The sequence below is a fragment of the Podarcis vaucheri genome, assembly GCF_965113315.1.
Source record: "Podarcis vaucheri genome assembly, chromosome: 4".
Taxonomy (NCBI): Eukaryota; Metazoa; Chordata; class Lepidosauria; order Squamata; family Lacertidae; genus Podarcis; species Podarcis vaucheri.
In genome coordinates this window covers 78,879,261-78,903,018 of record NC_138762.1, presented here as the reverse complement: position 1 = coordinate 78,903,018, position 23,758 = coordinate 78,879,261, and the positions used below count along the sequence as shown (strand labels likewise).

At 42.8% G+C, this 23,758-nt stretch overlaps 1 long non-coding RNA gene across 2 annotated transcripts; it reads left to right on the top strand.

Moving 5' to 3' along the window:
* The first annotated feature begins 2,487 nt into the window (after positions 1–2,487).
* LOC309531513 lies at positions 2,488–7,005 on the top strand. Of its 2 annotated transcripts, none has more exons than XR_014219346.1 (4): positions 2,488–2,629; positions 5,015–5,094; positions 5,656–5,799; positions 6,922–7,005. It is a non-coding gene; the product is annotated as an uncharacterized lncRNA (long non-coding RNA). The 2 variants fall into 2 exon arrangements; XR_014219347.1 differs by having other exon boundaries at positions 4,985–5,094.
* Positions 7,006–23,758: the final 16,753 nt, after the last annotated feature.

Below are 23,758 nucleotides of genomic sequence, written 5' to 3'. Positions count from 1 at the left end.
CACCGTCAACATTCTGTGATATTCTTCCTTCACATGAGTGAAGAGTGTAAAGTTAACTGTGACATCAGCACAGCTCAGGATCTTCCACATTGTGGACTGTAGATATTTAGCCTAGAAAAAAACATTGGCTTTCATATGAATCTGCCAGTCAGGTCTACAGGACAGGTCTAATATTGTTTCGGGGTAGCCTTCTTATTAAGTAATACAGTAATGCATCTTGGTCCCTTCATATCTTAGAGAATATCTTGTTATCTATTTATTATCGCAGTGTGAATGGCCTCATAATAGCACCCACTGAGTGTCAAATATGAAAGGCAACCACACATAGGGAAATATTCTCAGATGCTTTGCAGATTTAATGCTCTTTGCCTCTGCTTAGGCATGTTCAAGCCAAAGAATTCTGACAGGATGCTACAACATGTTTTTATTTCAGCAATCGCTTTGTTTTCAAGACTTTACCTGCATATATCTTTAGTCTGACACCGTGCATTAATTAGCAATCACATGAAATGGAGGACTTCTTGTGTGAACAGCTCATCATCCTCCACTGACCTCAAGCTAGGCATATGCATCAGGATCCTACTTGATCCTGATGCCACTGAAACCTCAATATCTATTAGTCTGACATAATGGTATGCAAAGTAGTCACTTGGTGCACCAGGAAACTGAGATCCTTTAATGAGAGATTCTAGGAGTTAGACCTGGGATCTTCTGTATGCAATTTATTCTGCCCACTGTCACCCGATCATTTTAACTCATGCACCACAGAGCCAGAGTAAGGTCCAGCGTTGCCCTTCAGATGTTGTAAACCACAAGACCCATCAACCCTGGCCAACATGGTCAATAGTCAGGGATGATGGGAGTTCAGTCCATCACATCTGTAAGGCACCCTGTTAGCTAGCGGGGCTCTAGCCCTTATAAAAACAGCCCTTATTTTGTCACATGTACACCCTGCCTCCAAATTGCTTAGAGTAGCATAGAAACTTTACACCAATCTCTGATTAGGAACTTCTCCAAGCAGGGAGCAGGATAAGTCAGCGAGTCTTCCTAAATGCATGCCCCAACATCTAGCCATTACGCTATCTCTTGCTGGTACTGGTTAGCAAACCATTAAAAAGTGTGTGGGTGTGGATGTGTGTACACACACACACACACACACACGTCCTTGCATTCAGCAGTCACCTGTATTATCTTACCCAGTGCCTCATTTTATGCTTTAAGGTTTACAGCCACAATGTTGTATAATATATGAAGGCTTGTAATTGTATCTGCACATCAATCACGGGTGAGCTTCAGCATTTTCAGATAACTCTTCCAGTCAAAAAAGAGAAGACTTTGGTCTCTTGGCATTTTCTAAGCAGTTTGATTACAGGTGTAATATACACAGTCTTGTTAGTTCTCCGAGATCAGGGATTCTTTCCCCTGCTGGGTTCTTCTAGTAGAGGCACTGACCAATGCTTTTCACTAACAATTTCTGTCTCCTCCCAAGAGATGCTTTAATGAGCCCCTCCGACATGGCCAAAGGCAAGAAATGTACTCTGGGCCACTGAGGTGAAGAGCCAAAGCTTAACCTACTAGGCAAGCAATAATTAATACGCCTTTCCCCCTCCAATTCATCTCAATTCATTAACAAGTTACCTTTTTTTTTTTTTGTTAATTCCCACTAAGCTACATGACGTTAGGTCTGTCACATTACATATAAGTAGTGAATGAAAAGCTGTGCCAAGGTATGTTAAAAAAAAAATCTAATTTATGACAAAAATAAATGAATTTAGAATACTAATTGGGATAAAGCAACTGACATACAGTGAGAGATTGATTTTAGGGGAAATGGAGAAATCTGTTTTCTGTTTACTTTAAGGACAGGAAATGAATACTGATTAGCAGTGTACAGGCAGTTGAGCTGGGCAACATTTGGTTATTTGGGGATTTTGTTTTTATTTTTTGCAAGGCACTAGTTCTGCAACACTATTTTGAAATCTAAGAGCAAGGTGGTTTATTAACGGGAGGCGCCATGCCAAATTTCAAACAGTATATTTTAATTGAAACTAGCTTTGTCTCAATTTAATAATTGCTCTTTGGAAGTGGAAATAATCCTAATCTGGTTTAACTTTTTAAGGAAGTTACTTTCGTCGCCTTCCCATTTTTTATTTATTATTTTTTACATGCATAGGATCTGCTATCCGATAACGTTACTTGTATCTACAGAGAGGCGCACGCAACATGTAGGATTAAAGAAAGAGGGAAACGCATTGCTGGAAAGATGATGTTAAAAAGAAATAAACATATATGGCTTGAAAGGGTGTCTCAAGCCAAACCCAAAGCTCTTTAGAGATGGGGGAAAGGGCATCAATCACGTCCCTGGGCACATTAAGCTGTTACATATTATAGCCATCTCATTTTAAGTGGTGTGAGGCTCATCTCATTTGCATATGTTGTGTTACAATCTTGCTTCAGGCCTGTCTCCACAGTGAATAAGGTGGCTGTGCAAGGCGGCTTGGGGCTGGCATAAAGGATGTGTCAGAATCAAGCTGCTCACTAATCAGCTTTGCTGGGGCAGATACACGATAGTCTATGTGAAGAAATTTAGATAACAGTAATACAGCATCCTCTGGAATGATTTACGTGTGTGTGTGTGTGTATATATATATATATATATATATATATATATGCAGGTTTTGGTGTCTTCGGGTGTCTTCCCGTGTAAGAGTCGGGGTGTCTGGGCGACGTTTCGACGAGGTCTCACTCGTCATCTTCAGGCTGGTGCTTTCGGCTTCTTGTTACTGGAACAGAGCAGTAACAAGAAGCCGAAAGCACCAGCCTGAAGATGACGAGTGAGACCTCGTCGAAACGTCGCCCAGACACCCCGACTCTTACACGGGAAGACACCCGAAGACACCAAAACCTGCATTCCTGTACCCGTGAAAATCTACGAAAGCATATATATATATATATATATATATATATATATATATATATATGGAGGGAGAAAGAGAGAGAGATTTTGTGTGTACATCTGTGTATCTCTATAAAGGTTTTACGCCTAACTTCTAATCCTTCGTGGAAAATTTGTAAATACTGCAGCGATGTTCTACTGACCTCTAAAGGCAGCTGCTTTGAGCTGTGTGCACTTTTGTTAAATCTCAAGGCTTTGTGCCACACATGTCATTAACATCCTTATGGACTTGTTAACAGGAATTTCTCTGCTTCCCACCTTCTGCCTCTTCCCCCCCCCCAAAAAAAAAAATCCCACATGCAGTCATATTACATTTTATTTATTTATTTTGATGGTTATCTTCATTATTGTCGTTGCCATTATGGTCCTTTTCCAAGTCACCATGTCTCCCACAGGGCCCATTCTTCAAAACCCACCACCACCACCACTTTTTCCTCATTCTAGAATTCGTAACACTGCCTATGTTGGAGGCAAGGTCAAGACTGCTTCTTCAGACCGACTGCAATAATGTCTTCTATAACTCTTCCCACAGCGTCCAGTATTTGTACCTTGAATCTTCCACTACGGTCCCCTTTCTCCATTCCTCCCTCTATAAACAGCTTGGCGCTTTCTCTTCTCCTCAGTTTCCTGCCGCCAGCAGGCCAGGCCAGAAGCTCTATTCACAGCAGGAAGAAAAGTACCTCACCCCAGGCAAAGCAATGTGGGGTTGAGCTGAAACCCATTGCCGTGCATTTAGCTGGCTAAATACACAAATTGTTAAATGCATTATTATTATTATTGTTTTTTCCATTTCGAAGACAGAACAAAACAACAACTTGCCTCCCAAGGCTCTCTAGGCTACAACGCTCGATCCCTGTCCACTGTGCAATTTGATTTATGAATACCAGCAATGGATTCAGTCAGGATTGCCATCCCCACCCCACCCTGCCACAGATTTACCTCAGAGCTCCCGTAATAAAATGCACCTCTCTCCTCTGTTGCCACCATTAATGATCGCACGCCATTTGCTGAATGCATTTGAGACACCTTTCTTCTTTTGTGCACAATTTTGTGAGGTGTTTTTTTTTTTGGGGGGGGGATGCCAAATAAGCCACGGATGGTTAAAAAAAATATGAAATGGTATATGCCCATAAGTGTTGCATATCACTTTCATTCAGAGCAGGCCAGGAAGGACTCGCTCAGCTTTTTTGAAGGATGAGGGGAGGATGATGATGTGTGGGGTGGTGGGCAGGGAAAACGTTTTCTACCCCCCCCCTTAAATGAGAGACCTCTAACACTGAATGAGCTGAGAGATAATAACTTAACGGTAAAAGGTCCTTGCCTACGTATACCACCCTGCCTCTGGCATTAATCCAGGCTTTGGGGGAATCTGAAATTTCCTAAAGATGTATTAGTGTCTTATACACATGTGCTCCTGTGCACTCATAATCCTTTTCACTAGCTTCTTAGCTGCATGCTTTGTATTTAAATTTTCCCTTCTGACCAAGTAAATCCCTTTGGATGAAGTGACAGCGGCTTTTCAGCACCCATAGCTGGGTGACAGCTGGTGTTCAGGCTCTGAAAAGGCAGCAGAGTGTTCCTTGCTAGCTTTCTTCAGGACCAATGTCAACCACCAGCTGAGAGATTTGTTAGTCCCTCCTTTGGGCATCAGTCAGCTGAAGAGGCTTGCATTATATACCGAAGTAATACAATAGCTATCAATATAAACAATATCTGTGCTCCCGGCTTTCAGCCGCGCTTTTAATTAGCTACTGAATTATGTGAACCTAGTACATTTTCATTAAAGCCAGTGTAACCCTTTATTAGCACTCTGAGAAGGGCAGTCAGTTATATTCTGGATTCAGGCAGAGTTGGTTTGAAACTTTGGCTTGAAAGGAATCAGCATCAGGAGGTGTGTTTTTTTAAGAGAGCGAGAGCGCATGCAACCCTTAAAATAGGATGCTTAGAGATCACAGGAAAAGATTATCTTTCCCCTTCTCCTTATATAAAGTTTTTCTCTTGAAAAACTGATATCTGCTGCTCTTTCAGTCTAGATTTGCACTCTTTCTTCCTCTCCAGGATTCTTGGCAAATATTGTAATGGGGGAGAATTACTACAAAGGCAGAAGTCGATCTTGCAATGGATGTGGGTTGCTAAAGGTAAAACCATCCCAAAATGGAAATTGTTTTAGAACTGGGCTATTGGTTACCTATATGTGTTGATGTTTTCAACAGTGAATTTCGAATGGCATTGTGCAAGAGTAACATGGGTCGTAGGGGGAAGATACCTTTCTATATGATCCGTACTGAAGACAGTGCTTGATCCAAAACAAATCTATTTTAAAAATATAATATTACACATTTCAAATGTACGACTTATTAATTATGTTTCATTCCTAGAACTGTGGCATTGTGGGAATTGATGCTCTAGGGAAGTCTTGTAAATGCTTGCCTGAACCAGGCAAAAGATGTATGAAAATAATTTTATCAAACAACACTGATTCTTCTCTTTGATGGAAATTGAACACACACACATACACATTCATATTTACATAACATGCCCAGATTTATCCCGTTGATCCTTTGGAAAATAAAAGTCTCATTGCAATATATACTTAACTTAACTCCACTCCTTCTTTACCCTTTGTAAAGCAGTCCATTGTGTAATATAACATTTGTATGCTTAAAAAAAGTATTACGTTGTTTTTTTACCATGCTCAGAGCTGCTTTTGAGAGAGAGGCAGAGAGATGGGTAACTATGGTTTCTACTCCTTGTCACAGAATTTCAGAAGACATTGGAATATTGCAAATCAAAGATTTGAAATTAAATACTTTCCACTCGGATCATAAATATAGGAGCTGAAAGTAAGTCCCAATGAAATTAATGTTACTTTCAAAACAACACATTTGAGGAGGGGGTTTCTCTAGCTTGCAGCCTGCCAAAAGTTTGTGATGCATATGCACTGAAGAGAGGAATACACACACACACACACACACACACACACACACACACCAAAAGGTATTTATCCATTTATAAACTGTACAGGATCCATCTAAATGCTGTGCTATTAAAACGATTTCACAAAAGATGGCTACACACACGAGCTTGGTAGATGGCCTTAGACTGCAATCCCGCACCCACTAAGATGCATTGAACTCACTGGGATTTAGCTCTGAGTAAAAATGTATAGGGCTGTGTTTTCTGAGGGAAGTCTCATTCTCAGCAGTAGCCTCTTCCCCACCCAAGCTGCAAAACAGGGATAAAAATGCTAGACCACCTCACAAGGCTGCTGTAAACATTACTGAGATAACATAAAGCCATGTTAATGCTGAGATGTGCAATAAAATGTATTATTGCCGTTAACCCTTCCACAACTAATATCACAGTCTTACAAGCAACGCTGCTCTAAAGTTTGGGTTTGAATTGGCAAATTGCATAAATTGACTCTATCTCACTGCAACTTGCTTACATTCGATCAGCACGGGGCTAATAGCATTTAATGAAATACTAGTTTATAAATAAAATTTGCACACTTCACACGAACCGTCTCAGCCAAACAGCACATTTGCTCTTAAGAGTTGTTTCCAAAAGTCGAAGCCTGGTCTAATTTAAGATCTTGTGTATTTCTTTCTTACATTGGGATTTTACAAACTTTCTCCTGAGCATGTATTCCTCACCCCACCCACCCACCCAACCAACCAACCAACCAACCAACCACCACCCCTCCCCTTTACCTTTGCAGTGCCTGAAAGCAAGCACAACCATGCCAGGCCTTTATGTGGAAACATAATGCAGGATCTCTCTATCTGTAATCCCTGCATACACATTTGTGAGGAGGCGGTGGCTGGGTGGGGGGAATCGACAGAGAGTACACCCACTCAGTTAGTATTTGGGCGGCGGGAGGCGGGTAGTGGCAGCAGCTCTGTTTCCACATTATACATGCAAACATTTCTCCCACATTTTCTTCCCATATATGTCTGATGAAGAGCATGAAACATTCTCGCCACTGACCATTGAATCCTTGGTAGTACGCAGTGGACATGTCATCACGGCTAAGAATAAAGAAACTGTGTGAATAAAATGCAGTTCATGTGTGTTGCATGCAAATAAATGGGCGTTTTGTCACTGGTTTTAATAAGGCGTATTCCCACTTTCTCTTTCTCTCTAAATAAGAGAGAACCCTGTGTAAATATGAATTATACATTTTTGTAACCAGATCCCTGCGCTTGAGAAATTTATCTTTTATTCAATTCAGTTTGAAACCTCACTCTCGTGCTGTTTGTGGTAGTGTAGCTTTCTGCGCAACTTGCATAGATCCCTGCACCCAAGAGACTTTTAAAAAAAAAAATCAAAAAGGGATTAAAAAAAATAGGGCATACCTGTATGTTTGGTGTCTGTTTACATTTTCTGTAATGTAGTCATTAAGCACACAACATAGACTTAAAGGATGTCAAAACTGACAACCACACTATGATTGATGATGCTGTGCTAGACTAATTCTTACCAGGTGTGGTGTGATGTGAATTCAAATGTAGCTCAGAGAGCTTATTTGTATTAGTAAAGTTATGCTTTGTCAAAGTTCTATGACTTCTTAACCTATCAAATCCATCTTTTTATCCAGAGTGCCCCCCCCACACTCTGCCAGCCTTTAGATCTGTGAACAATGCCCCCCCAATGCCTTCCAATCTCAGTAATCACGCTGTTCTGTGTGTGGTGATTTGTTAAAGATCTATTGGTCCAAGTCTGCAAGCTGCAAAATGCAGAAACTGAAGACCTTGTTAAATACCTGTTTCACACGCATGCGTTTTCACCACAAAACCTTCTCTAGCAATCTCCCTTGGGGTTCATATGTAGAGATTTCCACGGAAGTGGAAATACTTGTGCACTTTTGCACTAATGTGCAAAAAAAGTATTTTTAAAAATGCTGCAAAATACTGTCCTTTTGTGTATACATGAGACAAAATGCATGTGGAGAGAATCCAGCTGAATATGACCATATGAATATGACCAGGTCCTCAGAATTTACAAGTAGATAGACACTGTTGTTGAGAAATCTGTATGCACTGAGATGAGTACACAGGCTGCCTCGTTCATTTAAATCTGTGAACTAGATCCATGCACATATTCTTTTGAACAGGGATGGGGAATTTTTGGGCTGCCAGATGTTGTTGAACTCCAGTGCCCATCACTCCCAGGCATCATAGTCAATGGCCATGGGTGAAGGGCATCAGAGGTGAAAGAATTACACATCTGGAGGGGCCATAGGTTCCCGATCCCTGTTTCTGAGCATGTAGGCCTGGCTCTTCTGTTTCAATGAACAGGAAACCTTTACACAAAGGAGAAATCTGTGAAAAGTAAATTACCACACAGGATCAGGGTGAAGCGACTTTCAATACAGAACAAAAGAGAGCCCAATATGCAAAGCTACCTCCTTCCTAGATAACCAGTCTCAGAGTTACTGTGGGTTTTCGTTAGCAGGAGTCAGGATCCTCTCCATCAGGCAATGGAAACAAGGACTCCAAACCTCAACAGGAAGGACACCAGCAGAGTAGTTATCAGATGAACCTGCTGGAACAATACCCTCCCTGTGGCCCAAGAATAAGGCATTGCTATCCTCTGGCTGAGAAGACTTAGCTGTAGAAGACCCAGGAGGACCTGAAGCTCCTCCCACTCCACAGCAATAGGTCAACTTTGGTAATATTTGGTGCCCTAAGTGAGGTCAAAATTTGGCTCCCCAAAATATATCTTCTCAATTATGGATCTGCCCAAGGTTGACCTACCTCACCTTGTGTCCAGCCTGAAGCATTTTGGTTTGAACAAGGTCCTTTCAGTACCTTTAGTTGAAAGAGTAGGAGATGTAGGGGAAATTATCTGCTTGAAAACCAGTTCAAGGTCGATGTCAGAACCATATTAGGTAGCACTGACTTGGTTAAGGAAGCTTCATTTAACCCCATTTCATTGGATTTCATTTACCTTATACAACCAAATTTGATGGACTTCACAACAGACAATGCATTACCCCACATGTCCACCTAAATGTTACCACCTACATTAGTCTCCATTCTCCCAATTTCCTCTCGCTGTGTTGTCATCCAGCAGGCAAATCTGATTGGCTAGACATGCTGTGACAATACCAACTTTCACTAAATGATTTGTGATTGGCTGGGAACGCCCATGTGATTAAGCCTCAAAGAGCAAAGAAGCAACATCCACAAAGATAGAGTTGTGCTGCAGTTGCAGCAACTAACAGAAACAATGGCCCCCAGCAGAATTGCCTCCCCTCTTACCCGCATTCTAAGGATCAATACGCACACACACAAAATTTCAGGAAATAGTTTTACTCCTCAGAAATTGATATTTAGCCATGTAAAAATTGGCACTGGTGAATCTTTGATGCACCTGCAGTCTCTACAGGCAGAATAAGGCACTGTGTGTTGTTTGGCATCACTGATAATCGACTCAGCATCTTATATATTGAAGTATTTGGCACCTGAACTTTAGGCATCTGTTTTGATTGAATCAAGGGCCACAAACCCTCAATATTTATAAGGGATCTGTGATCGATTAGGAGGAAGAGAGAGAAAAACTGCTTACCCAAATCTGTATTTTTAAATGAGCTCCAGCAATGCTTAAGATGAGTTGTAACTTGCAATATGTGTTTATCTCAAATCCATGGCAACAGCAGTGCTTATATCATTCCTACGTGCTTATTAAAAGTGGCATATGTTTTCCCTGTGCCAGGAAGGGAAGGGGAAGTAAAAGAGGAAAGCACAAGCTTCCCTTTAACTAATATTGAAAATAAAGGGAAAAGATCACAGGACCCAGAGGGTCAGAAGTTGAAAACTGACTTGTTTGCAAGAGTGGCAGGGATAAGTAAAGTCACCAGATCAAAGTTTCAGAAATATGGAACATGTCAAAACATTGTGTGGCAAAATAAGGTGCCTCCATTATGTTCAATGGGACTTTGATTTCATTTTTTATTATTTTAGGTCTCTTCCAGTGAGGAACATCTGACATGCTTGGGAGTAAGATGGATATGTGTTGGCTTTGCATTTCAATATTCTGCCATGTGATAGTTTTCTTGGTCCATATGTTCCAATGATCCCTATTTGCTTCAGGATTCTTTGTTTTCTCTGTTAGTCAGTCTTCTTCTTTCCTACCACCACCCCATCCTCACTACCTCCGCCTGTATATCAATCGTTCTATGTTGCAACATCCTGTCAGTTGTAGACCAAATGCAGAAAGTCCAAGGTTCAGCTTCTGTAAAGGATCAGGCTTGTAAACAATCAGGAGGCTTGTGCTAGAATAACAGAGTTGGAAGGGACTTCAAAAATCTTCTAGCCCAACCCCCTACCTACTACAGCATCCTAGAGAGGTGACCATCTAGCCTTTGCTTAAGAACCTCTAACAAAGGAAAATCCACTACTTTCCTATGGTGCAAAAAACCCCAAACCCATTGCTTGAGACCCAGGATAACTGATGCAACTTAGAGCAGAACATTCTTACCTGAATGAACAGAGAGTCCATCCATTTACAAGGCAGCTACACTTTCCCTTCCTTCTGTTTGTGCTTGAATATATGCTTTTGTGACGTCCTGCTGACATTTTATAAGCCTGAATTCCTGGGCTGATGGTTTTTGCAGAGCTTATCCCTTTCCCTCCTCTGTGTCTCTAGGTTAGGGTTTCTGGCTTGGGTCTCTGGCTGTTTTTGGACTACAACTCCCATCATCCCTAGCTAGCAGGAGCAGTGGTCAGGGATGGTGGGAACTGTAGTCCAAAAACAGCTTTGGGAAACCCTGGTCTAGACCAAGATAGAGGAACCTTTGGCCTTCCTTATGTTGTTGAACTTGCCAATCAGCCTCGGCAAGCATGACCAATGGCTGAGGATGATGGGGGTTGAGGTTCAGCAACATCTGGAGGGCCAAAGAGTTCCCAAAGTGCTCTGGATTGTAGGCCTACCATCTTGTAAACAGTTTGAAAACTATTCACACTCCACTGTGCCTTTCTTTGTTGATTGGCTGGAGAGTTCTCTATTTTATTTTATTTTTTACTAAAACAATATACACTTAGCCAGAAGTAAGTAGGCTGAGGAGGCTGCTTCTGAGTTGGCATGCCTAGCGGTGTACTGTACATCTCTGAAAGAGATGCATATTGACTGTACTGCAAAAGCATGAATACTAAGACACCACCATACAGCCTGACATTTTGTGTGCTTCACATGGTGAAGCCTGGTGGACCTTTGATAACACATTACAGCAGGGGTAGGCAACCTAAGGCCCATGGGCTGGATGCGGCCCAATTGCCTTCTCAATCCGGCCTGCAGACGGTCCGGGAATCAGCGTGTTTTTACATGAGTAGAATGTGTCCTTTCATTTAAAATGCATCTCTGGGTTATTTGTGGGGCCTGCCTGGTGTTTTTACATGAGTAGAATGTGTGCTTCTATTTAAAATGCATTTCTGGGTTATTTGTGGAGCATAAGAATTTGTTAATTTCCCCCAAAAAAATATAGTCCGGCCCACCACATGGGCTGAGGGACGGTGGACTGGCTCACGGCTGAAAAAGGTTGCTGATCCCTGCATTAAAGGATATCCCGTATATATTCAACTAAAATTTAAAGATGCTTGTTGTGCTTTTGAAGCAACGGGCTATTCCTGAGAAAATGAAGACTGCTGCCTAGAATCAGGGCAAGAACCATCAGCAATGGGCTAGAGCTGAACAAGCTCAAGCAGTAACTTCTTAGAAAGGTAATATGGATGTTACATATTCATGCATTCCTGTTTTCACCTATGAAATGTTGGAGGGTGTGGAGGTTTGTGTATGTGTAGCATGATGCTTCAAACATATCAGTGTAATTAGCAGATCCTTACATGCCATGATTTCACAGAAGAATTGATTTGGAAGATTTGCAATTGCCATTAAGAGTCCAAACTTCACTAATTTCAGGGGAGTGATGGGCCTGCTTAATCAGTGAAGGATGAGAACTAACCAAATGTCTTCTAATTCTACAGGGACATTTTCAGGATCATTTGAGAAGAATTATCTAGCCGTCTATTCACCCATCTGTCCAACCATCCATTCATTGATATAAGCACACAAATATTTGAACACTTATTGCATTATCACTGTTCTTGTGAAGATTTGTGTACTTCTTAAAGTTCAGTAGCATAGGCAGACGTGTGTGATAAAGAAAATTCCACATCAGGAGAGTCAGGTACTAGAAAAATGGACCTCTACTAACAATTGAGCAAAATGTGTGCAAGGAGTCACTAACCTGCTGACTCCTTGGTAATGCCAGATTAAATAGATTAGGGCTCCAACACTGTTTATGCACCCCTAGTTCTGTAAGATTCCAGTGAAGAACCACATATTTAAAATCCTGTAACATACATAATCATGGGAAAAGCTAAGCTAGTTTTTATTTCCCTAATCGTGGTGACATTTTATAATCAGGGAATTTCTGACACGGTGGAAGACTTCCACTTGAATCCTCTATAGCAGGGGGTTGGACTAGATGGTGTTTGTTCTCCCTTCAAACTCTACGATTCTATGATTGTATGCATTCTGGTTTTGTTCAGATCAGGGGCACTTATTGCAGATGCCGTCTGTAGAAGCAGATGTGGCTGCACGTCTCTTGCATCCCAGCCTTTGCCATAGCTGTCCCAGATAAACTACAAAAGGTCACAAGTAAAATGAGTTCAGGCAGCGCTGTTTTCATTATAAGCGGAGGACTGACTCAGTTGATGTTGGCATAACTTTAGAAAACTTTTAATGCTTCTGGGATACCCAATTCCCAGCAAGATGCTTGCAACGTTTTTGGGTCCATAAATCTCGACCACAAGAAATGAAGATTGAAATAAAAACGGTGCTTAGTATGCAATGGGCATATGCCTTTCTATACACAGTACATGTGGCAATGTAATTTGACGTCCTCCGTTCCTTCTTTGTGCGCATTCTTATTCCTATGTTGGAGTGCTGAAGAACTCTAGTAGCTGACCCAGGGTCATAACCTCGCAGCTTTGCTGGAAAGGTAGCATAAACTTACTTCTTTCCTAGTGGGTCAGGTAATTGATCCCCAGCTGAACGAGGTTGTGTCCTGGGCCAAGCAGAACAACACATGACCACAGCAATATTGCCTCCAGATAAGCCAGGAAGCAAAATAACAGCCTTGAGAAGTCAAGGGGGGGAAAGGGGGTGTGTGCTCTGTGTGAAAATGAATGAAGCAAATGAGGCCGTGGCCATTAAGATCTCTGTAAGTTTGACTTAGTGCCTGAGCTGACTTTATTTATTTATTTGTCCTACTCCCTCCCAGCCCCTTTTCATTTTGTGTTGTGTCTCCGAGACTGAACAGCATTAATGCATTATTCCACCACACTCTGTGCATTCTACTCAAGGCATCCCTGGCTTACCTTGCTGGCAAAAAGTTAAGAATTAATTAAGAAACTTGGGTGGAACTAAGCAGCTAGAAAGCTCATAATTAAATTTAAGAAATACATACAGGAAAGACCTTAGATGTAACCTAACTAACAGCTCAGGTGTGGTAAAGTTGTCTTAGGATCTAATCTAGTACACACACAGGAGTAAACCTCATTCAAGTCTATGGGGCTTACTTCCGAGCAGACATTATAACATTGCACTGTTAGTTCACACATTCATTAACTATGAAGCTTTTGCACCAAGTTATGGTGGGGCTGACCTGTTCTTATTTTGATTCAGTAACTGTGGAATTTAGTTCTGAGTACAGTGGTACCTCAGGTTAAGTACTTAATTCGTTCCGGAGGTCCGTACTTAACCTGAAACTGTTCTTAACCTGAAGCACCACTTTAGCTAATGGGGCCTCCTGCTGCTGCCACACCGCCAGAGCACAATTTCTGTTTTTATCCTGAAGCAAAGTTCTTAACCCAAGGTAACATTTCTGGGTTAGTGGAGTCTGTAACCTGAAGCGTATGTAACCTGAAGCATATGTAACCCGAGGTACCACTGTACTATACATCGGGTTGTGCTGTTGGTTTAGTTCTCAGGCAATATGCTTTAATAGATAATAGCGGTGTCTAGGAAAGCAACATGAAGATCAACGTGTCCATAGCAAAAGTAAAGTCAGAAGAGGAGTTTTTAAAGTTTGGAGAGAGAGAGAGAGAGAGAGAGAGAGAGAGAGAGAGAGACAGAGAGAGAGAGAAGCCTTTAAGTGTCCTCTAAATGATTGGCAAGAACTGTCTGAATTATATTTGCATTGTACATTGAGTGATGGCAGTTTACCATTCCTAGATTCAATTCCCTGGCAAGTATTGAACTTATACTTGTTCAATAGACTTGACCTTGTACAGTCATACCTTGGAAGTTGAACGGAATCCATTCTGGAAGGCAAATTTGACTTCCAAAACGTTCGGAAACCAAAGTGCAGCTTCTGCTTGGCTGCAGGAAGCTCTTGAAGCCAATCAGAAGCCTCGGAAGCCCTGTCAGACATTTGGCTTCCAAAAATAGTTCGCAAATCAGAACAGTCACTTCCGGGTTTGCAATTTTCGGGAGCCAAAATGTTCAAGAACTAAGCTGTTCAAAAACCAAACTACCATTGTATATCTTAGTGAACAGAATAATCTTTTCTGGAGACTCAATTGAATGAGGGAGCATAGAAGCTGTAATATTACAGGAGCCTTAATATTAGCCATCTTAACGATGACATTAGCCTCACCAGGGCAGAGGAAATAAATAATATGGGCACTTCATTCATCGTGTAATATTTTTAGCGTACCGGGGGTAGTGGTGCTTACTACTTTTACTGATATTCCTTTTGGAATATATAGGTACCAACCCAACAACCAAAATGCCCAGTGTCCTTCAGTTTAGTGAACAGGCCCCTTTTCAATGTCACACTGTTTTAACTATGTATAAGCTAAATGAACGTATTTCATCTAATGAATTCAGGAACCCAATGGTTCCTACACTCAAGTTTAGCAGTCCCAGCCCTGCTCTGCAGTCATACCTCTCACTTCCAACACTCTTGCACCATTAAGAAGAAGAAGAGTTTGGATTTGATATCCCGCTTTATCACTACCCTAAGGAGTCTCAAAGCGGCTAACATTCTCCTTTCCCTTCCTCCCCCACAACAAACACCCTGTGAGGTGAGTGGGGCTGAGAGACTTCAGAGAAGTGTGACTAGCCCAAGGTCACCCAGCAGCTGCATGTGGAGGAGCAGGGAATCGAACCCGGTTCACCAGATTACAAGTCCACCGCTCTTAACCACTAAACCACACTAAGACTGCGCATACATCATAACGGCTACCCTACATAAATGAGCATGGCGTTGCTCAGCCCCCAGTGTGGTGGCAGTGATCACCCTGCCCTAATTCTGCCTCTGTATGTGCCTTTCATTAATAAAAATGGATGGAAACTGCCCTCAAACACAGAAGCTGTAGTGCACTTTCAGTCTGTCGCTGTTTTGAGGGTGGGACTCAATCGCATGCAGGCAGATTCAGGTTGCGTCATTAGAGAGGACTCAGCCCTCTTGTGCAATAAACCCGCACCCTCCCCAGAAATCAGACCTTTGGCAGTAAGGAAGGTTATGGGAAAATACAGAATGGAAAGTGAGAGGGCACCAAATTCTGTCTTTGCACAGGGCCCCGCTGAAATTTGAAAGATCAATGTTCTCCCCTGGGCACATATGGACTACAGCTTCATTTGTGGGGTGAAAATTAGAGCCTACATATAATGATCACTACAGTTACCATGGTCAACATGAATTGAATTCTGGAGATCCTAACGCAGGATCCAGAAAAGTAGCAATGATTTGCTTATTTTTTTTCTCTTTTCTCTTTGTCATGCTAAGCAACTAATCCACATGCCTAGACCAGCCTCTGCCGCTGCGTCAATAAGTCGGCTGTGGCCCAGCATGCCCCTAATTGATTGACTGACACCAATGCCATTTTCTAAAACGCACTCTGCAAATGGCCCCTGTGTTGATACTTCTCATTTTGTGTGGCGTCCCACAGTGCTCCAGCCAGCCCACCTTCCATAACACCTTGATCCCTCCCCACAACCCCTTCTTCATCCTTCCAGCTATTTCCTCTTTCAATAACAGTTAAAAAGTGGTTGCCTTCTTAGTTGGAAAAGGTGTGCAACTTTTGTGCCCTTTGGTAAACTCACCCACTTCTCAACAGGTAGCACTAGTGGCCCATTGAATTACTCATCGTGCAGCTAATCTGGAGGTTTTATGTATTTTTTAGATTGTAAAAAGCACCAGATGGTGCCAGACATTTATTGTATATATATTTTTCAAAGACATCTAATTTTAGGGGTGCGACCTATATTTGGGAACCACTTATATTCGAACCAATATGGTGTAATTTTGAGTTTTCGAAATGCTGTTGATCACTGCTATTCTTCTTGCTGACTCTTTTATTTCTGCTGATGTGCTTTTGATGTGTATTTTGATGTGTACGCGGTTTTTGACACTGTATATTGTTAGATATTGTATAATTATTCATTTTGAGAGATACACAGTGGTGGAAGGAAAATATTCTTAAAGATGGGATAAAAAATGTCAGAAAGAAAGAAGTAAGAGAGAGATAATATTTCTGTTTTAGCCTAAGTATTGGAAATAGAAATAGAGTTGCCAGGCTCAAAGGGAGTCCTAAGAATGGGGGGGGGCGTCTATGGTGAGAAATGACACAGACAGAGTTTTGCTTTGGAAAGAAATGCAGGGAGGAACCTAAATGTTTTTTGGGGTGTGAGGGAGACTGTGCTCTTTTGAGTTAGGAAGCAAACTCCCCGGGAGGATGACTGAGGAACAGCTGGATGTTATGGACCAAAATATAGTAAAGATTCTAGAAGCTCAAGTTCACATTCACACTTAATGTCTGTGTGCCCTCACCTGCTGGTCCAGGTACCTGTTGTTGGGTCAAGATACCACCTGTTGTTTGCTTTAGGAACATAGAAGGCTACCTTATATGGACTCATTGGTCTTCTTGGCTCAATACTGTCTACACCACTGTTCTTCAATCTTGCGTCTCCAGACGTTATTGGACCACAACTCCAATTATCTCCAGCCAGCTTGCCAGTGGTAAGGATCAGGAGTGGTGGGAGTCATAGTCCAACAGGATCTGGAACCCAAGGCTGAAGACCACTGGTATAAATTGACTGGCAGTGGCTTTTCAGGACTTTAGGCGTGAGTCTTCCCTAGCCCTACCTGACAATGCTGGGCGCTGAACTTGATATCATCTCCATACTCTGCTACTGAGCTATTTCCCATGCTTTCCTGTGTTTCTTTTCATAGAGCAGCCATGGACTGTGTATGTGTGACCCAAATATGGTGGAAATGGCCGCACTGTTAAAAGCCATGAAAGCAGAAGGACATGCGAAGCAGGGAGCAACAGCTGGAGAGGATGAGACTCACCCCACCAGACTTGTTCTAAAGTTTACAGTTTGGCAGCATGTGATCAAGCTTATTGCACTCCAGTCCTCTCTATATTCTGGGTGCAAAGGGTGGGGAGGGGGGGAAAACCCACGCAGATCCGATTTATTTTGCAAAGCCTAAAATAAACCCATCTCAACCAAAGGCGTGCATAAATAAGCTCTAAATAAGTAAGTCAACAGTTCATTGTATCTTATTGCACAACAAACAAATATTAAAACAGAAAATTTCATGTAGTGCCATTTGAATAAATAAATAGTGTTTTCGGTTTTAACGCATGCCTATGATGATCTAATTGAAACATTAACATTCCAGCTGGTTTTGAATGTTGTCTGTGGCAGTTTTGGAGCACTGTGTGCAGGTGGTGTTGCCACCCGGCTTGACATGATGTTTGCATGTGCTGCTTTAGCCCTTATGGGAGATTTATCTTGCAATAGGGTGCTTCGCATTTGTTAGCCTTCGACAAGGGGTAGGCGCTGCCCCAAACAACACATCCTAGGCTGTTCTGCAAATCCTCCTTCTTCAGCGTTCTGGATCTTGTCCTTGCTGCTGTTGTAAGTACCTGCTGGAAGTTCAAATGATAATCACCAGCAGAATGAAAGGCAACTTCATACTTGTCTTCCTGGATTTCCTTGACTCCACCCCCACCCCCAGGCAGCTCAAAATCTACTGCTTAAATGGTTGTTTTTCACCACGGCGGCGTAAGAGATGGGTTAGAAAGCAGCTGAAGGCAATGCTTAAGGGAAAGGGTTAAGCAGATTCTTCCTGGTGCCCTGTTGTCCACTTCCAAATTCAGCCTCAGTCCTGAGACTCCTGCCTAATAAATATGGGAGAGAGGTTTGGCATCCTGTAAAAATAGTCTTATGTAGGAGAAGAAGAAGAAGAAGAAGAAGAGTTTGGATTTGATATCCCGCTTTATCACTCCCCTTCAGGAGTCTCAAAGCGGCTAACATTCTCCTTTCCCTTCCTCCCCCACAACAAACACTCTGTGAGGTGAGTGAGGCTGAGAGACTTCACGGAAGTGTGACTGGCCCAAGGTCACCCAGCAGCTGCATGTGGAGGAGCGGAGACACGAACCCGGTTTCCCAGATTACGTGACTACCGCTCTTAACCACTACACCACACTGAAGAAAGGATGGGCAAATTCTCTTCACTCTAAGCAGGAATTAATCCTGAATTAATTCTCAATCAGACACCAGACTTGGGAGTTAATCCAATGATGTCTTCTGGTATGCATCCAGGCCTTGAGGCCTCTGAGGAAAATTATGGGAATCTCTTCATTTTCCACCTTCAAATTCTAGGACTGTTAGTCACAGCCCCAGACTAAGTAGGTAAAAACTTTCTTCCTTGGCTCTGTGACCAACGTGAACAAATGTTGTGTGTGCATAGGCTTTGCTTCGGCTGCAGATAAAAGACTATCAGGGATAAAGCCATAAGCATCACAGAAAAGGTGGTGTTTGTGAAGGGATTTGAAGGGGAGAGGTGGCTGTGCATATTTGTTCTGGTGGAAGACCTGGGCCTAAAAAGCATTCAGGGAGAAAAGGAAGAGCTGTTTAACTTTCCAAAGGCCTTTAAGGTAGCAAAGGTAGTGAACGTCACACCAGGAACATAAGGACAGAAAGGCAGGTTGTATCAAGTCTGCATGTCTGGTCAAAACCGTGGAGGGTGGAGTTTTTAGTGGATGCAGAGACGAAGGCTGAAAAGCAATCCTACTGAGTACAATCTTAAACATGGAAGATATCATACCTGTGGATAACTGAAAGGCAGACAAATGTGCAAGTCTGGATGGAGTGGGAAACATGTGGCTAAAGAGTCGGATGTCTTCAGCATATGTACCTCTGAAAGCCATAAGATGAAGTCACCCAGAAGAACAGAAAGAAAATAGCAGGTGAACAAGAACCAAAAGGAACCCATCAAGCTCAATACAATGCCAAGAGCTTGACATGCTTCCATTTTTGTCATGCCAGGCAGGCAGCAGAAGTAACAGAGAAATTGGGGCAATCGTCTCACCAAATTTCTCCAGAGGAAGATAAATTTTCCTAAAATGTATTGGGTGGAAAGTGGGGCTCACTGTTAGCAGTGACAGTAGCAAAGCTTCCTAAAGGTAAAGGTACCCCTGCCCGTACGGGCCAGTCTTGACAGACTCTAGGGTTGTGCGCCCATCTCACTCAAGAGGCCGGGGGCCAGCGCTGTCCGGAGACACTTCCGGGTCACGTGGCCAGCGTGACATCGCTGCTCTGGCGAGCCAGAGCCACACACGGAAACGCCGTTTACCTTCCCGCTAGTAAGCGGTCCCTATTTATCTACTTGCACCCGAGGGTGCTTTCGAACTGCTAGGTTGGCAGGCGCTGGGACCGAACAACGGGAGCGCACCCCGCCGCGGGGATTCGAACCGCCGACCTTTCGATCAGCAAGCCCTAGGCGCTGAGGCTTTTACCCACAGCGCCACCCGCGTCCCTTAGCAAAGCTTCCTATTTTACCCCTAATATTTTTGGTGCAATTGTTACATCAGTGGGCATTGTTACATTGTTACTGTGTGGGCAACTGAACCACCATTATGCACAGTGACCCAGACCTAGCATTGTTTCAGGGCAATGTGGGGAGGAAGTCACCACACACAGGGGGGGGGGATATGGTGGAAGATATTAAGAGAAAACTCTGCAAAGTGGCCTTGGGTGAGAAAAATAAACATTTCAGATGTTTTCATTTAAAAAATATTTTTCTGAGAAATTTCAGCTCAGCTCCAAAAGAAAAAGGTTGTTGGTTTTTTCATATTTGACAAGTCACACATGGGGATGGCAATAATAGCATGAGGATTGAAGGATGTTCATTCTCGGCCATGTTTCAGCTTGTGATGACTGAGGTTTAATACCTCGTCGAAACATTTAGCTCCTTGCAGCTGTAACAGAACTGTTATTGGCTCATGATAAATAGTGCCATCATAGTTCTGGCATTAGCCATCCAAAATCACGTCACATTTAGTCATCTGTTCACTACATAACATTGGGACGGTGGCAAAGCGGTTGGAGCTGTCTGTTTGCAGAAAGCGATGCAAAGCAACGTTATATTTTACAAGAGAAAGCTGATGATGGAGACAGGGAAATGATCTATGTTTCTATATATCATGTACAAAAACGTCCCCGTCCGACCCTCAGCAAATTGTCAAGAAGGCGACTCCAAGCCCTGATGAATTCTATTATGCTTTTTTCCAGCTCTTGTTCATCCGGCCAAAAGAACTACAAGAGTTTTAAACTAGACCTTATGTGAAATTTAGACTATTAGGGGAACTTATTTGGAGGCAGGGGGAGATAGTCATGAGTTGTGCCATCTCAGAACCAGGGGCACTGGCATCTGCTCAGGGTTCACGCGAGTCACCCAGAGATTTACTGTAACAACTTCAAGGTGAGTTTTGGCACCTATTTGGTGGGGGGTGGAGAGATTGGAAATAAGTAGCTGATAAACAATAATCATCACACAAGCAAGCAATACAGTGGTACCTCGGGTTAAGTACTTAATTCGTTCTGGAGGTCCGTTCTTAACCTGAAACTGTTCTTAACCTGAAGCACCACTTTAGCTAATGGGGCCTCCTGCTGCTGCCGCACTGCCGGAGCACGATTTCTGTTCTCATCCTGAAGCAAAGTTCTTAACCCGAGGTACTATTTCTGGGTTAGCGGAGTCTGTAACCTGAAGCATCTGTAACCTGAGGTACCACTGTACTGGTTTACAACTGATACATCAAAGCAGCTTCTAACAAAAGCCTTGGAGAAGAGGTATGTTTTCAGCTAGTTACAAAAGCTACACAATGATAATGCCACCTGTACCTCAGAAGGGAGTTCCACAACCAAGGTGCCATTACAAAAAAATAGCTGTATCTTTTGTCCTCGAAGACAGACAGGAGAGAAGAGCCTCTCCTGCAGAACTCAAGGAATGGGCATTGTCTCCCTGTATTCTCTGAGATCTAAGGAGTCCATGATTATGTTGTTGCTCACTCACTTGGGTATCAACAAGGTGAACTACGCTAGCTTGGCAAGTTGTATTGATTGATTGGGATTGTTAGGGCAGATGGCAGGAGGTCCAACAGTAGGTGGCGACAGAGCCAATGTCAAACAGAGCCTACTCAGTCTAGGTTTGTCCCCATTTTCCTCACTGGCTAAGGTCTCCAAAGGCAACACTGAAACTGACAGAGAGAAAGCAGACAGGCAGTGCCACCCCCTGGTCTAGTTGTAAATAAGAAGGCAGGCAGGTGACAGCTGCCTGAGGGTAGTTTGCTGGGTATTTTGTTGGATGGTGGCATTTTACTGTTTAAATTGCTATTTTTAATTCTATTAAAATGCTGCAATAGCCTAAGAGTGAAAACAGAAGTCTAAACAAACAAACAAACACGAGTATTTGAAAACCTACCGTTGTCCACTTTTCCATTTTGGGATGCTAAAATAGCAAGTTCTTTTTCCTTCCTTCAAACCACTGTCAGTACAACATTCTCATTCCCCCACTTTTTCCGCTATTTGCCAATTCGTAATTACAGTATGTAAATACACAGCAGAATGGGTCTTTGGTTAATCAAATTGATTTAATTGCTGAATCCCCCACAGATGAATGTGAATGGAGCCTTCTCTTTCCGCATGTTTTGTTGGCAAAACAGAGCCACGCGTTTGACAGAAAGGAAAAAGTTTTGACCAAATGTAAGGATGTGAGATTTGCAATAAATGTTATAGGAATATTGGGGAGGCACACCTGTAGTCAGGTTAGCTTTATTTTTGCAGATGTATTAGTTCCCTGCTAGTTTTATATACTGCAGTCTGAGGAGCTGTAAGTTAGAGAAAAGGAATCAAGTGGTTGTGTGAGCAGAAAGTACCTTGCACAACTGATCTTTGTCTTCCTTTCGCTCTCTTGCAGAGCCCTGGGTTGGGCTTCCAAAAACCCTCCTCAGGGCATTGATGGGGAACCTGAAGAGTGGTGGCTGTGCCATGCAGGGTTGCAGCAGGATGGGAGAACCACCAAAATCTGGCAGAGGGCTCTGGCACCAGCAGAAGCTCCACAGATGGAACGTCCACCCACCTCCTTTTGGGCACTGCCTCCAGCTAACTGAAACCCATGCAACAGAGTCCTCACAGTTCAGTAGAGACCCTGACCTTTCTGAGAGGGTTTTTTCTGTGGGAGCAGGATGATGGAGGATAGGGAAAGAGAAATAAGCTGTGAGAGCTTCCTTCTGCTCATGCAACCACTGAATACAACCCAATGTCTATTTTATATCGCTTTTGAAACAGAAACGTAGCCTGGTTTTGATTTTCTGAACTCTCACTACCCAAAATGCATTGTTTACAAAGTAAAAAGAGTAAGGGAAGAGTGGAAAGATGAAGAAAAGCATAGGAGAACTGAAGGAAAAGACATGCTGTAATTACGTTATTTTACCTCTCAAGTTGTGACAGCCTATTTTCTGATTTGTCTTTTTAAATCTTGCTCCTTATTCTTCTGTTCTTTGCTCTGCAACCCATCTAATCTTTACTTGTACCCTTTCTCCTTATCTTCTTATTTTTCAACATCTGAAAACTCGTGTTATAGATATTAATATATATTTGATCCTCAGCTCCCCCTTCCTACTTTATAAAGCTTTGAGGGGGGAGACCATACAAACCAGACCTCTTTGTCTTGAATATTGCATTACGCAAATGGGGGGGGGGAGAGAAGAGCTTTGCACTTACTATATCCACTGAAATGTATAAGAGGCCATATTGTGTAGTGATTCACCAAGTTTGTCATGGCTAAAATGGCCGCTGTTTCTTTAATGCGAATAAAGCTGGGTCAGCATGACTCAGTGGTCTGCACCAAGTTGTATATATAGAGTGAGAAATGTTAGTTTGTTGCTGAGGCTGGTGTTTGGGTTGGTTGGTACTGGTGTGTATTCTTATTCAGTCGTGTTTTGCACAAAGACTTTTAAGAATAAAACTCTGCAAGGATATTCTTGTGGACTCTTTTGTGCCAACAAGGGTCCGAGGATCAGGCTGAGGAGACAAAGGGAGGTCAGAACCCTTTCCTTCTTTTTTTCGCTTTTTACAAACACTGACAGGTTATGGGCCCAGTGTTTCTGAGCATGTGTAGAGTGCATAACGATTGATAGCATCTCAGCAGGGAGCTGGTGAGTCCTGGTGGCGTTTGGAGCCAGTAGCTGTGCGTTGGAGCAGTTGGTGGCAAGCTGTAACTGTCTCCAGCGACACTGGAGTGGCTAGGATCTGAGGATCAAGAAAGCACTCAGCGTCGGCTACTGGAACAGTTTGAACTGCTAGAGGACCACAGCAGGTGACTCACAGAGTGGCTACACCAGTTGCAGAGCCAGGCAGGACCTAAGGGTCAACAGAGGCATCAGCTAGAAGCCGGTGAGTGCCAGCCAGGACCATCCAGTTGGACTCTAAAGAGAGAGT